The sequence below is a fragment of the Penaeus vannamei genome, chromosome 26 (genome assembly GCF_042767895.1).
Source record: "Penaeus vannamei isolate JL-2024 chromosome 26, ASM4276789v1, whole genome shotgun sequence".
NCBI lineage: Eukaryota > Metazoa > Arthropoda > Malacostraca > Decapoda > Penaeidae > Penaeus > Penaeus vannamei.
In genome coordinates this window covers 31,367,604-31,382,603 of record NC_091574.1, presented here as the reverse complement: position 1 = coordinate 31,382,603, position 15,000 = coordinate 31,367,604, and the positions used below count along the sequence as shown (strand labels likewise).

At 36.9% G+C, this 15,000-nt stretch overlaps 1 protein-coding gene across 2 annotated transcripts in view; it reads left to right on the top strand.

The window, feature by feature from the left end:
- Positions 1-15,000, top strand: part of f (espin protein forked) — a 395,866-nt gene that overhangs the window by 215,626 nt on the left and 165,240 nt on the right. The gene's annotated exons all lie outside the window — the stretch shown is intronic.

Genomic DNA, 15,000 nt, shown 5'->3' with positions numbered 1-15,000 from the left:
CCATGATTTTGATAACTGTGATCTACGTTATTTTGTTGTTGATATTATATGTATATTCTTTATTGATTATTATCATTATTATTATTATTATTATTATTATCATTATCATTATCATTATCACTATTATTATTATTATTATTATTATTATTATTATTATTATTATTATTATTATCATCATCATTATTATTATCATTATCATTATTGTTGTTGTTGTTAATTTGCTTTTCTGCTGCAAAAATAATAATCATCATAATCATCACCATCATCATTATCATCATTATTGTTATTGTTGTTTTTGTTGATTTGCTTTTCTGACATTATTTTGATAGATTAACCGAATTACCCATAAATGGAAATCGAAACATGACTGATCGGTCTGGAAATGTCATAAATAATGACACGGCCCGGAGCGAAGTAAGGAAAATGATCATGACAGGCAAAAATGACGAAACGGAGAAAGGTAGAATGTGTAAGTATTTATTTGTGGGTGTAGAAAATAGGGGTCGAATAATCTCAGAATAAAAGAGAATGGAACAGATTGTAAATAAGATGGTATTTTTATTTTATTTATTTTTTCTTCTTCATTTGGTTATTCTTTTTTCCTTAGTTTCTTTCTCTCTTTGTCTCTATCTGTCTCTTCCTACCCTCTCCGTTTCCCCCTCCCTCTCACCTTTAGTCTTCCTCCCCTTCCTCTCCTCATCTCTTCCCCACCCCACCATCCCTCTCCCCCTCCCTCCTCTCCCCCTCCCCACCCCACCATCCCTCTCCCCTTCCCCACCCACCATCCCTCTCCCCCTACCCCCCTCCCCTCCTCTCCCCCTCCCCACCCCACCATCCCTCTCCCCCTACCCCCCTCCCCTCCTCTCCCCCTCCCCACCCCTCCCCTCCTCTTCCCCTACCCACCCCACCACCCCTCTCCCCCTCCCTCCTCTCCCCTCCCCCCTCCCCCCACCCCCACCATCCCTCCCCTCCACCCAGGTGTTATAATTACCTGCATTTGCGGTTTCATCATGCAACCCCCACCGTGACTCGCTAACAACAACACCCCCCCCCCCCACCTCACCCCCACCCCCCACACACCGTCATGGTATCCGAGATCGCAAAACGTGACTGTAAACGTGTCCGACTCACGCACGCACATAATTCCTCATTTTTATTTTATTTTTTTTTCTCTCTTTTCCTTTTCCTGTTTCCTGTTCCTCTTTCTTTTTTATTGTTTCTGTGTCTATCTGTCTGTCTGTTTCTGTGCCTCCCTGTTTGTCTCTCTCTCTCCCTCTCTCTCTCTCTATTTATCTATCTCTCTATCTATCTGTCTGTCTTTTTTCTATCTGTCTATCTGTTTCTGTGCCTTTCTATCGGTCTCTCTCGCTCTGTTTATTTATCTGTCTCTCTATTTATCTATCTGTCTTTTTTTCTCTATCTATCTTTCTATCTATGTATTTTTCCTTTGCTTTTTTCTCTTTATTTCTTATTCCTGATTTTATTTTGTCTCCCGCTTTTTATTTTTTATTTTTCCCCTCTCTCTCAATATATTTTTTCTCTCATTCTTTTTCTTTCCGTCCGTCTGTCTGTCTTTTTCTCGCTTACTTCATTTTTTTATATAAACATCTTTTTTTACCTATTTTCCCCCCTTTCTCCGTTTCTTTATTCCCCCTTATCTTTCTTCCTTTCTTTCTACTTAACTATACCTATTTCTATGAATAAACAGTTAATATAAATATATATAGGTAGAAAAATAATACAATACCCTGCTATCAATTTGCTTATCTACTTGTCTACATATACCTGAAAGTATGCGTAACAACATGAATAATAAACAGATATGATAAAAAGGGGAATAAGCGTCAAAGCGATGATAAACCAGACACAAACAATAACCCGCATCCACACTCTAAGTGATAAGGTCATTGACGGGGTTGCAGACGGTGTTGCAAAAGCTGCAAGTTCGGAGGGAAGCAAGTTGCAAAATTCTGCGCAGGGTGGCTTTGTTGGTGGTGTTGATGCCGGTCGGTCTGTGGCAGCTGTTTTGTTTTTCTTCTTTTTGTTTGTTTGTTTTTGTGTAAGGATGTCTGGCTGGCTGGAGAGATGTGGGTGATTGTCTTTCTCTCTCTCTCTCTCTCTTTCTCTTTCTCTCTCTATTTCTCTTTCTCTCGCTCTCTCTCTCTTTCTCTTTCTCTTGATCTTAATCTTTCTTTCTCTTTCTCTTTCTATTTCTTTCTCTTTCTTTCCCTTTCTCTTTCTTTCTCTTTCTCTTTCTCTTTCTCTTTCTTCCTCTTTCTCTCTCTCTCTCTCTCTCTCTCCCTCCCTCCCCCTCTCTCTCCCTCCCTCCCTCCCTCCCTCCCTCCCTCCCTCCCCCTCCCTCCCCCCAACAAAAACACACAAACAAACACACATACACAAAGACACACACACACACACATACCCACCCTTCCACCCCCTCTCTCTCTTCCTCTTACTCCACATTTCATCCCTGGTCACGTGGTTGCTATAACCAAATCACCTCATTGGCTTTCCTCTCTTCGGTGATTTGGAACAAAATTGGGTAATCTAATCCATCAGTATTGAAGGGATGGGTGTGTAATCAACATGTAGATTCTGCGGTTATCAAGCCCCTTGCCCAATGCTTTGTTATTCCATTTCCATTCACAATTACCGAGGTTTTTGTTATTCCGTGTTTTGTGCTTTGGTTATACACTGTTTTTTTTTTTTTTTCTTCTTTTTTTTTTAAGTGATTAATTAGTTCTCTGATCTGATTGTTCTCTTTCATGCACGTCTGGGAATGGGTGAATTGGTTTATTTGAATATTCTTCGTGATCGTGAAGGATCGCGTGTGCACTCACACACAAACGCACACACGCATATATATATATATATATATATATATATATATATATATATATATATATATATATATATATATGTGTGTGTGTGTGTGTGTGTGTGTGTGTGTGTGTGTGTGTGTGTGTGTGTGTGTGTACATACATATACGCATATATATACATATATAAATATATATGTGTGTATATATATGTATTTATATGTGTGGATGTGTATGTATGTGTGTATGTAAATGAATGGAATGTATGTATATATGTATATATATATATATATATATATATATATATATGTATATATATACATATACATAATAAGATATATATATATACATATACATAATATATATATATATATATATATATATATATATATACAAATACATAATTATAATAAGAGAAGTAGTATATATATATATATATATATATATATATATATGTGTGTGTGTGTGTGTGTGTGTGTGTGTGTGTGTGTGTGTGTGTGTATTTATATATATATTTTTAGAATAGTATTTTAAAACATGAAGCAGTATTAGCAGACTACAGTAGCCCAGGGCATCCTAAAGGGGGTGGGGGGGATAAAATCAGAGAGAGGAATAAGTGATTTTGAAATTTATATTTAGATCAAATAAAGTGTTTATTTAACGGGAAACGAGACGCTCTGTGTGTGAGACGAATGTTCAAGCGGTACGACACTTTTGACTCGAAGGGTTTCGTACGCCCGGCAGCGTCGATACTCTGCCCACACGACTTGAAATAAGTGCAAGTGCTTGGCGCTACCAGACAAAGCCTATAGTTTTAAATGAGAACGATAAAAAGTGAACGCAAAAACGAGATGCAGAATTACCACTTCACTAGATGTTAAAAGTCATCTTTATTGACAATCGACGCACCTGAATAGTGAAGCTTTCTCTGCGTTTCCTCAGCTTAGGTTAAAAAAAAAAAAGACAAGAGGGATGCGCAACTGTGCTAAATACTCTTACTCTCTTACCACATTTCTGATTTCACCTTTTTTTAAGATGGAATGAAACCTGAAGTTTTATTTGCAGATTTTTTTTATGGTGTTGATGTATTTGTACAGATCATTATCAGTGTTGTTTGTTTGTTACGATTACTGGGGGTTTAAAAGGAGGGAAGGGGAGAGGGGGGGGGGGAGGATAGTGGAAGAGAGAGAAAATCGAGAGGGAATGAATAGTGAAAAGACGAGGGGGGGAGGTAAGCGTGAATGGAAGAGAGAGAATAGGAAGAGAAGAGAATAAGTGAAGCACAAGAGCACACGATAGAAGAGAAGACAAAGTGGAAACAACAAAAAAGAAAGAAAAACAGAGGAAAGGGGAAACGAAAGTAAAAAAGAAAGAGATAGAGAAAGAAAACGAAAAAAAAATATTGAACCTAAGCAGTAGAAAGAATAGGCACATGAAAGACAAAAAAAAAAAAAAAATGAGGTGTGAACTCGATGTGGTTGACAATCTTGCTTCTCGTATTGTGGTTGAGTGCGGTAATAATTATCTTCCTGTTGGTGGATTTGATATATTTTATGGTTAAATGTGGATACGAAACTATTGTTCATTTTGCTCTTTTATTTTATTTCATTATCTAGTATAGTTAATTTTCATTATTATTATACAAATTTGTTTTTATGTATTTTTTTCTTTTTCCTTTTTTCTGGAGGTAGTAAATTTTTTTTTTAGGTATTTTTTCATGCGTCAAATTGTTTATTTTATGGTTATTTACTTCCAATTAGTTTTGGGACGAAACAACAAGGTGTTGTAAAAGTAATTAAGTTTTTTTCTCTTCTTTGTAGGACTGTTATAACTAATTAACTCTCTCTTTTTTCTCTCTATTTATTTATCTGCCATTAGACAGATATATAAATAGTCTTTCCCACCCTTTCTCTTGCTGCTTCTCCCACCCTCTCTCCCTCCCTCTCTTCCTCCCTTCCTCCCTTCCTCCCTTCCTCCCTTCCTCCCTTCTTCCCTTGGGGCATAGGGAGGGGGGAGATAGAAAGGGGACTGGAGTAGGGAGAGAGGGAGAGGATAAAGAGAAAGTAGATGTATAGAGAGAAAGAGAAAGAGAGAAACGGGTAAATAGAATGAAAATGAATAAGAAATAAGGATATTTCTTACGTTACCATATTTTACTACTATTTCTATTTTCATATAATTCCATTATCTATTGTATGGATTTAGCAGAGTATTCTACGAGTTCTCCCCCCCCCCCCTTAAAAAATGGCATACCTCAAAACAGAGAATGTAACGACCAGATTTTTTCCCCATTAAATCTTTTTCCCCCATTAAATATTTTTCCCCCATTAAATTGTATCAGGTTGACTGACTCTAAACGCCAGAATAAAGAATAACTGGCAACCCATGTACGTCATTCTAATAATATATAACATATTTTCAATATTTATGGGCGTTATCAGTCTAGAACCACTGATTACGAGAATGTATAACAATCCATCAAATTACTCATAACTCGATTATGCATCAGGAGAATTCGATAATGACATGAGTTATGACATGACACTTTCAACCGAGGCGCTCTCTTACTCATGTTCGTCATTATTAGAGTAGACGTGACGTGACTTTCTGAAAGTACTGTCATTTACTTGCGGGTGAGAGTAGCTGACATCTCTTCCTGGTTCTGAAGACAGGGAATTAATTAGATAGATTGGTTAATTATAATTTTTCGTCAAGTTGATTAGAAACAAAAAGGTTTATTTGGGTGAAAATTTTGAATTATTTATTTTGTATGACATATAGATATATCGGCAGAATTGATTGTCATACTAGTAATGGTAAATGATAAAAGTTGATAATGACTTTTCTAATAACAGTGATGATCACAACCGCCGTAAGGGTTATCATAATAATGATGATAATAATAACCATGCTATCAACACTGATAATAATGATGATATTTATTCTGATAATAATGATGATATTTATTCTGATAATAATGATGATATTTATTCTGATAATGATGATGCTATTTATTCTGATAATAATGATGCTATTTATTCTGATAATAATGATCCTATTTATTCTGATAATGATGATGCTATTTATTCTGATAATAATGATGATATTTATTCTGACAATAATGATGATATTTATTCTGATGATAATAATGATGATATTTATTCTGATAATAAAGATGCTATTTATTCTGATAATAATGATGCTATTTATTCTGATAATAATGATGATATTTATTCTGACAATAATGATGATATTTATTCTGATAATAATGATGATATTTATTCTGACAATAATGATGATATTTATTCTGATGATAATAATGATGATATTTATTCTGACAATAATGATGATATTTATTCTGATGATAATAATGATGATATTTATTCTGACAATAATGATGATATTTATTCTGATGATAATGATGATATTTATTCTGACAATAATGATGATATTTATTCTGATGATAAAGATGCTATTTATTCTGATAATAATGATGATATTTATTCTAATAATAATGATGATATTTATTCTGATAATAATGATGATATTTATTCTGACAATAATGATGATATTTATTCTGATGATAATGATGATATTTATTCTGATAATAAAGATGATATTTATTCTGATAATAATAATGATATTTATTCTGATAATAATTATGATATTTATTCTGATAATAATGATGATATTTATTCTGATAATGATGATATTTATTCTGATAATAATGGTGATATTTATTCTGATAATAATGATGATATTTATTCTGATAATAATGATGATATTTATTCTGATAATAATGATGATATTTATTCTGATAATAATGATGATATTTATTCTGATAATAATGATGATATTCATTCTGATAATGATGATATTTATTCTGATAATAATGATGCTATTTATCCTGATAATAATGATGATAATTATTCTGATAATAATGATGATATTTATTCTGATAATAATGATGATATTTATTCTGATAATAATGATGATATTTATTCTGATAATAAAGATGATATTTATTCTAATAATAATGATGATATTTATTCTGATAATAAAGATGATATTTATTCTAATAATAATGATGATATTTATTCTGATAATAATGATGATATTTATTCTGATAATAAAGATGATATTTATTCTGATAATAATGATGATATTTATTCTGATAATAATGATGATATTTATTCTAATAATAATGATGATATTTATTCTGATAATGATGATGATATTTATTCTGATAATAATGATGATATTTATTCTGATAATAAGGATGATAATTATTCTAATAATAATGATGATATTTATTCTGATAATAATGATCCTATTTATTCTGATAATAATGATGATATTTATTCTGATAATAATGATGATATCTAATCTGATAATAATGATGATATTTATTCTGATAATAATGATGATATCTAATCTGATAATAATGATGATATTTATTCTGATAATAATGATGATATTAATTCTGATAATAATGATGCTATTTATACTGATAATAATGATGATATTTATTCTAATAATAATGATGATATTTATTCTGATAATAAAGATGATATTTATTCTAATAATAATGATGATATTTATTCTGATAATAATGATGATATTTATTCTGATAATAATGATGTTTATTCTGATAATAATGATGATATTTATTCTGATAATAATGATGATATTTATTCTGATAATAATGATGTTTATTCTGATAATAATGATGATATTTATTCTGATAATAATGATGATATTTATTCTGATAATAAAGATGATATTTATTCTAATAATAATGATGATATTTATTCTGATAATAAAGATGATATTTATTCTAATAATAATGATGATATTTATTCTGATAATAAAGATGATATTTATTCTAATAATAATGATGATATTTATTCTGATAATAATGATGTTTATTCTGATAATAATGATGATATTTATTCTGATAATAATGATGATATTTATTCTGATAATAAAGATGATATTTATTCTAATAATAATGATGATATTTATTCTGATAATAAAGATGATATTTATTCTAATAATAATGATGATATTTATTCTGATAATAAAGATGATATTTATTCTAATAATAATGATGATATTTATTCTGATAATAATGATGTTTATTCTAATAATAATGATGATATTTATTCTGATAATAAAGATGATATTTATTCTGATAATAAAGATGATATTTATTCTAATAATAATGATGATATTTATTCTGATAATAAAGATGATATTTATTCTAATAATAATGATGATATTTATTCTGATAATAATGATCATATTTATTCTGATAATAATGATGATATTCATTCTGATAATAATGATGATAATTATTCTGATAACAATTATGGAAATTCTGATTAACAAATAGCAAAAACAAATAGGAAATCCACGATCTCATCAACGGTTCAGTAATTTAAAACCTTCACCACCCAAAAGAGTGTTCAGTGAAGGGTTCAGTTGGTTTGTCTGGCCGATGTAGTGTGTTTCATAATCCTTGCTGATTATAATGCTTGGGTCATGATGAAAAAAGTCTTGTGTGAATTTTTTTTGGGGGGTGAGTATATTTATTTCTGTTTACGTATTTTAGTTTCGTTTTTTATCGTTATCATTATCATTATCATTATCATTATTATTATCATTATCATTATCATCATTATCATTATCATTATCATTATCATCATCATCACCATCATCATCATCATGACTAATTTTATGGGAGACTAAATGTATTCCAAATTGAAAATCAATCTGTAATCAATTATAATATATTAGATTATGATACTGGGATAATAATGTTTTAGTCATGTAATCCCATCCATTTTTTCTTCCTATTTCACTATTTCCCCCCTTTTACAAACGCCAAAATTTCCCTAACAAAAAAAATAACACAACAAATAACAGTTCTCCTCCGGCTGAACGCACTGAACAACAAGCGAACAACAAGGAATGGCGCAAACTACCAATAATCTGCTGATTGGTAATTACAGTCTCTGCCGTGACCTGCACTTTTCCGAAAATCTTGTTTGTTGTCTCTTATTGAGTGAGAAGAAAAATGACTTTCCCAGAGTGCGGTTGCGCGCGTGGAAACGAAGTCGCGGTGTGGGAGAGTTGCGGGGGGGCGGGGGTGGGGAGGGTGGGGGAGGGGGCTTTCTTGGGGCCGGCCCAGTCTGAACTGCGTATAAATATATATATATATATATATATATATATATATATATATATATATATATATATATATATATGTATATATGTATGTATGTGTGTGTGTGTGTGTGTGTGTGTGTGTGTGTGTGTGTGTGTGTGTGTGTGTGTGTGTGTGTGTGTGTGTGTGTGTGTGTGTGTTGATATGGGTGTGGGTGTGGATGGGTGTGCGTGCGTGTGCGTGTGTGTGTGTGTGCGTATATATGTATACACACTATGAGGCTGTCTGTGTGAAAATGTATGTGCATGTGTGTCTCTATCCTCTTTTGTGTGTGTGTGTCTGTGTGGCTTCTGTGTCTTTTGTGTCTATTTATCTTGAACAATAATACAAACAAGATTATTACGGTCTAATTGCAGTCAACGAACATTATTTTCCATACATGCATTGGTCTTCATAACGCATCGCTCATTTTATTGTATTTATTTATCAATTTATTTTGTAAACTTTTAATATGATATACTTCTTCGCCGATGTTGCTCATTTTATGTGTTTTTCTTTATCTATTTGTTTCTTTATTTTGTAAATTTTGAATATGATATACTTGACAAACGATATAATTATTAACACTTATTAACACTTATACAAGGAAACACCCAGACCATTATCTGAAGACCGTTTAATAACTCGGCTTGTAACTCTTGTGAATGAGACACTTTCTTCCCCTTGGCCTGAGGTCTTAGACACTTTCCCTGCCCTCCCCCCCCCCATTCCCCACCCCCTCCCTCACCTCCCACCCTCTCCCTCTCTCCACGCCCTCCCTCTCCCCCATGCTCTCCCTCTCCTCCCGCCCTCCCTCCCTCTCTCCCTCTCCTCCCGCCCTCCCTCTTCTCCCTCTCTCCCTCTCCTCACGCCCCCCCCTCTCCCCCATGCTCTCCCTCCCTCTCCTCCCGCCCTCCCTCTTCTCCCTCTCCTCACGCCCTCCCTCTCCTCCATCCCCCCACTCCCCACCCCCTCCCTCCCGCCCTCCCCTCCTCCCTCTCCTCCCGCCCTCCCTCTCCTCCCGCCCTCCCTCCCTCTCCTCCCGCCCTCCCTCCCTCTCCCCCCGCCCTCCCTCTCCTCCCTCTCCTCCCACCTCCCTCCCTCTCCTCACGCCCTCCTCCCTAACCTACCATTACCTCCCCCTCAGACACGGTCCCCGCCCTCACACCCTATTTTGTAGACGCCCTCCAGCCCTTGCCTACTTTGTACCTCCCACCCTGTCCCTCCCCCCTACCACCGTCACGCCCTTATACCCCTCATTCTATCTCCCGTCTGCCGCCTCATTTTTATTTTCTCCTCCTCATTACCCTCCTTCCGTTTCACTCTCTATCCCCGTGTCTCTTTCTTTCACTCTTACTTTCTCTCTCTCTCTCTCTCTCTCTCTCTCTCTCTCTCTCTCTCTCTCTCTCTCTCTCTCTCTCTCTCTCTCTCTCTCTCTCTCCTTCCCTCCCTCCCTCCCTCCCCTCCCACCCTCCTTCACACCCTGATCCCCCCTCCACCCCCCACCCCTCTCCCCCCCTCCACCCCTCTCCCCCTTCCACCCCCCACCCCTCCACCCACACCCCTCCTTCCACCTAACCCCCCCTCCACCACCCCTCCTTCCACCCCCACCCTCCACCCCACCTCTCTTCACTCCCCCCCCTCTCCCCCCCCACCTAACCCCCCTTCCACCCCCACCCCTCCTTCCACCCCCAACCCCCCCTCCCACGTCAACACCTGTTCGCATATTGCCTCATCGTTGCCTCACAGACGGGCCAGCCTCCAGCAGAATATTCGTAACTGTGAGAATAATACAGCGTCTCCCTCAAGAACTGTTTAGGTCTTGCAACACGTTCGGGGTGCAGATGGCCAGCTGGTGTTGTCGAGGAGGAAGTGGGAGAGAGGGAAGGAAGGGAAATTAAGGGAGGGGGGAAAGGGATGTTAAGGGAGGGAGGAAGAGAAATTAAGAGAGGGAGGGAATGAAGGGAGATTAAGGGAGGGGGAAGGGATATTAAGGGAGGGATTGAAGGCATATCACGGGAGGGAATGAAAGGATATTAAGGGAAGGAGGAAGGAAAATTAAGGGATAGACGGAATGAAGGCAAATTAAGGGAGTGAGAAAAGGAAATTAAGGGAGGAAGGAAAGATAATTAAGGTGTATGTGTGTACACATATATATATACATACACACACACACACACACACAGACACACAGACACAGACACACACACACGTGTATAATCCTACATATATATATATATATATATATATGTATATATGTCTGTGTGTGTGTGTGTGTGTGTGTGTGTGCGTGTGTGTGTGTGTGTGTAAATGTGTGTATGTATGTATATATATATATATATATATATATATATATATATATATATATATATATATATATATATGAGTATCCGGCATCCTACCAATCAAAGTCCTATCCGTCCAAACTTCCATCCGCTGAGCAAAAGTTATTACATGAATCACGAATAAAAAAAAACGTAACAATAGACAGCACACCCAAGACCTGCAGACTAAACCCCGACATTGTGCAACAAAAATACCTCAAAAAAATACCAGTGCCAGAAATAAAAGTCACGTGACACCACAGGCCATGGGGGAGGGGAGAGATAGATGATGCTGGTGACGAATGTTAGAAATAGATGGATATATGTTTTTTTTTTGTTTTTTCTTGTCTTTGGTAAGTAGGATGTGAGTGTGTGGGTGTGTTTGGGTGTGTGTGTGTGTGTGTGGGTGTGTTTGTGTGTGTGTATGTGTTTGGGTGTGTCTGTGTTTGGGTGTGTCTGTGAGTGTGTGTGTGTGTTTGTGTTTGTGTGTGTGTGTGTATGTATGTGTGAGTCTGCATATATGAAAACAGTAATTTATGGATTATACTCACTAAATGATTCATTATTTTTATTGTCTTTAAAGTAGTATCTATACATACATATGCATAAACTAATATGCAAATCCAGGAAGAAAAAGATAAAGAGGGGAGGAGTAAGATGGTGATGATAAGGGTGAAGAAGAGGAGTAGAAGGAAAAGAGGAAGAAGAACCAGAAGGAGTGGAAGAAGAAGTAGGAGGAGGAGAAGGAGAAGAAGAAACAGAAGCACCAGACGAAGAAGAGGTTGAAGAAGAAAGAGAAAAAGAAAAAGATGATGAAGAAGAAGAAAAAAGAAGTAGGAGAAGAAAAAGAAGAAAAAAGAGAAGACAAAAAAAGAAGACGAAGAAAAAAAGGAGAAAAAGAAAAAGAAGAAGAAAAAGAAAAAGATGAAGAAGAAGAAGAAGAAGAAAGAAAGAAAGAAAAAACATCCCAAGCAGCCACAAGAAATTCAACTGAGTCCATCCTTGACAAACCGCTCGAGGCTCTATTGCGGTTTATATGTATATCAAAGCTCATTGAGTAGTCATTACCGCCCTGGCCGCCGTATCAGGTTTTCTGGGTCGAATTAAATGTCAGTCAATCTCGAGTTTTGAAATTGAAGTGCGCAGTCTTCGATGTATATAGTTGGGGGAGGGGGGGGAGTGTGTGCTAATTGCGTTAAATGTTAAGACTGTTGTAAGAGTTTTCTTCGAAATTGTGCATAAAAAGCAGCGGTACTACTGATGCAGAATTTATATTGTATGTTGTTTTTATTTTTTTATTTTTTTTTTCTTTGTCGTGTTGGTATTATATGGATATTTTTTTACGTTTTGCTTGCTGCGAAATCTTTTGTTTACACGCCTATGAATACGACGATTCGGTAGAGTTTGTGTTTTTGAACGATTTTCTTCTTTTTTTTTCGTTTTTTTCCTGATTGCAGATTTCGTAAGACTGAAACTGAAAACAGATACGTTGCGCAATTGATCGTTCGTTTTATTTTACTTCTTCCTCACCCGCCAAAAAAAGAAAAGAAAAAAGAAAAAAAATACTCGGCAGAGCTGAATGAACCTGTGTCAAAATTTCTCTCGTCATTTCGTAGAGTCTCACGGAGTCTTGTGTTCGAACAAGAGAATTAGCAGAACGCAGAGATTCCAGTAGTTTTAGTTGTGCGATCCAATGCTCCTTTCTCTCACACCCTCGTTTATTTTGCACACGAACACTCTCACGGTTTCATGGCATTTATAGTTTTGAGAGAGCGATGCTTCAGTACGAGAGTTTAAGGGGTTCGAATCCCAATGGTCGGAGTAATGAATGGGTTCTTGATAAAGAAAATGTCTGCTTTGCCAAAACTTTTGTTGTTGTTTTTAAACTTTGTTGGGAGTGAGTTATGAAGTTATGGAAACTTTCTGTCTTTGTCTCTCTCTCTCTCTCTCTCTCTCTCTCTCTCTCTCTCTCTCTCTCTCTCTCTCTCTCTCTCTCTCTCTCTCTCTCTCTCTCTCTCTCTCTCTCCCTCCCTCCCTTCACCCCCACTCTCTTTCTATATATACATATATATATATGTTTGTGTGTGTGTGTGCTTGTGCGTATGTTTATATGTGTGTGTTTACATATGTAAAATTAAACAAAAATGTATGCAACAAAATCTGATACAATAATACCCACTCGCAAACCAACAAAACTGCATTCCTGGAAGCGCACGCAGACGAAGCGAACTCCACCTGATAAAAACCCGATATTTTCCCCCTTTCGCAAACCGAGGCGCCGTCAACACCACCGAAACACAGACCTAATGAGAGTCACGGGAGACTGATTAACTCTTGTCAGGAAAAAATTCTCGCCCCCTCCCCCCTCCTCCCTCCCCTCCCCCCTCACCTCTACTTAAGACACGTCACTTTTACGCCCGAGAGATCACGCGCCGGAAGGTAGGCCTATGTATTCCATCTTGGTTTTCCCTCTTTCTCTCACCTAAATGACCCCATGATGTCTTACGCCATAGAGAGAGACAGAGACAGAGAGAGAGGGAGAGGGGGAAGGAGAGAGAGAGAGAGAGGGGGGGAGGGAGGGAGAGGGGGGAAGGGAAGAGAGAGAGAGAGGCAAAGAGTAAGAGTGATAAACAGACAGACAGAAGAAGAGAGAGAGATGGGGATAAATAAAGAGAAAGAGGGAAAGTGTAAGAGTGATTAACAGACGGACAGAAGAAGAAAGAGAGGAGGGAGAAAGATATCAATAGAAAGAGTGAACGAGATCGCGAACGAGAAACAACCAAACAACCAAACAGAGAAAAGGAGATAGATATAAAAAAAAAAAGCGAAAGACCGAAAGCGAGAGACAGGCAGACGAAGAGAGAGCGCCAGGCCTATCCCGCTTTGCCTCATCCATTTTCCTTTTCCTTTTCTCTCCCCTAAATGACCCCGCATAATTACCTCCTTGGACGGTAGCGTCGGAGAAATCTCTCACCTGCATTCTAGGTGATGCCAGTGGGGTATTAGGGGGGGCGGGGGAGATGGTGAGGGGGGGTTGGGGGTACGAGGTAGGCCTATAAAATGAAGTTGTTCGGAGAATAAGGTCAGGTTGTTGGGGTGTCTAATGTGCCTGGTGGGGGGGTGGGGAGGATGTGGGTATTTGTTGTTGTTTTTTATTTTCTTTTTTTTTTTTGGCTTCACGGGTAACTGGCACTTTGATTGATGAAATAAGGTTAATCTGAGGTGGGTCTTGTATTCGGGTGATTTCTCCTTGTTTCTGTTTGTAAATGTGTTTGATAGCGAGTTGTTAAAAGAGATTTTGCTACGAGTGTGTGTTTCACTTGATAAATCGTTCTTTTGATTATTGATAACACGAAGACGTATCGTCCTGCAGCATAAGGGATTATTGCATCATAAAAGACTTAATGGAAACAATATTCTGCTGATTCCGATGCGCTGAACAGACATCCATTCGGGAAGCGGAAGGTCGCGTCGATTTTCCGCGATCATATCGGAAACTCGCAAACATGTTCATCCGGTGACAGAGCGCTCTTCAAACAGCCAGGAACTGCTTTTGTCTCCCCTCCTCTCGCCCTCCCCCCCTCCCCCTTGTTTCGTAGACGTTAAGAGGTGAAAGCGCCGTGAGTTCACGCTCACGTGTACGTGTGTGT